Genomic DNA, 2053 nt, shown 5'->3' with positions numbered 1-2053 from the left:
TATTCCATCTGATGAGGTCCATGTGTTTAGTCAACTTTTATGTTGTTTTAAAAAGGTATTTGTGATGAAGAAGTCCTTGGTCTTGCAAAATTCTGTGATGTGATCTCCAGCATCATTTTTATCACCATGACAATATTTTCCAATTACTAATCTTTTATCTTTGTTTTCAACCTTTGCTTTCCAATAATTATCAGTACATTTTGATTGCATGTTTGATCAATTTCACACTGAAGAGCTTGTTGGAATTCTTCCATTTAATCATCACTAGCTTTAGTAGTTGGTGTATACATTTGAATAATAGTGGTATTAACTGGTCTTCCTTGTAGGTATATGAATATACATCTAAGTTCCATTTCATTTTTTACAATTTCCAGTTTTCCTAGATTCATACTTCATATATTCGATGTTCCAGTTGTTAATGGGTGTCTACAGCTGTTTCTCTTCATTTTGAGCCATGCCCCATCATCAGATGAAGGTCCTGAAAGCTTTACTCTTATTTGTGCCATCAGGGTCAACTCTACTTTGAGGAGGCAGCTCTTCCCACTTGTATTTTGAGTGCCTTCCAACCTGAGGGGCTCATTTCCCAGCACTGTATCTGACAATGTTTCACTGCTATTCATAGGGGTTTCAGTTCAAGCCAGGTTCAGATGAGGATGTGGAAATGGGGATATCATTGCTGACATCAGATGGATCTTGGCTGAAAGCAGCGAATACCAGAGAGATATTTACCTGTGCTTCATCGACTATGCAAAGACTCTCAAGGGTGTGGAATATGACAAGCTATGAACAGCATTGCAGAGCATGAGTATTCCAGAACACTTAATTGTGCTTCAGAATCTATACATAGACCAAAGAGGCAGTCATTGAAACAGAACAAGGGGGCACTGAATAGTTTAAAATCAGGAAATTTGTGCTTTCACCATACTTATTCAATCTGTATGCTGAATGAATAATCTGAAAAGCTGGATTATATGAAGACGAACATGGCATCAGGATTGCAGGAAGACTCGCAATGATTGTAATCCCCTTTCACTTGGACATGATGTGTTTTTTTTGTTGTTGTTGTTTTGTTTTTAGCTACATTTTTCTATTGGCTAAAATTTTGTTGAAAATTTTTGCATCTACATTCATGAAAGATATGCAGATGGCATAATCTTGTTTGCTGAAAGTGAAGAGGGCTTAAAATACTTTTGATGGAAGAGCAAAGATTACAGCCTTTAATATGTGTTGTTTCTCAATGTAAAGAAAACAACAACCCTCACCACTGAACCAGTAAATAACCACTGAACCAGTAAATAACTTCATGATAAATGAAAAGATTGAAGTTGTCAAAGACTTCATTTTGCTTGGATCCATTATCAACAGTCATGGAAGTGGAGTCAAGAAATCAAATGATGGTATTGCTTCAGGCAAATCTGCTGCACAAGATCTTTAAACTTTCAAAGAGCAAAGATAATCAGTTTGAGGACTCAGGTGAGCCTTATCCAAGCCATGGTATTTTCAATAGCTGAGTATGCATATGAAAGTTGGACAATGAATAAGGAAGACCATAAAAGACTTGATGCATTTTGAGTTATGGTGTTGAAAAATATTAAAAGTACCATGGACTGCCAGAAGAACAAGTCTGTCTTGCAAGTAGTTTGGCTAGCATGTTCCTTAGAAACCAGAATGGTAAGACTGTGTCTCTCATGCTTCAGACATGTTATCAGAAGGAAACAGTTCCTAGAAAAGGACATCATGCTTGCTAAAGTGGAGGGTCAACGGGCAACTTAGAGATTGGCTACCTAAAATGAGGGGGCAATAATGGCATGAAGTGACTGGCTTACAAGGTTTCAAGAGGCAGTTTAGTTTAAGAGTGTGTGGGGGAAGGTAGAGTCCCCACTGAATAGTTTTCATCTTGTCTAGATGAATCTGGTAAAAAGCGATGGGGACAAGATTCTTATGATTCAGTAGTGAATAATTGTTATCATGACTAATTGCAACTGTCACAATTGTAAAGGTAGAAGTATTATAACAAAAATGAGGGAGTAGTTAATCATACAGTCCAGAAGCA

Source organism: Chrysochloris asiatica, unplaced genomic scaffold, assembly GCF_000296735.1.
Source record: "Chrysochloris asiatica unplaced genomic scaffold, ChrAsi1.0 scaffold00067, whole genome shotgun sequence".
Taxonomy (NCBI): Eukaryota; Metazoa; Chordata; class Mammalia; order Afrosoricida; family Chrysochloridae; genus Chrysochloris; species Chrysochloris asiatica.
Note: the sequence above shows the minus strand (reverse complement) of the source record.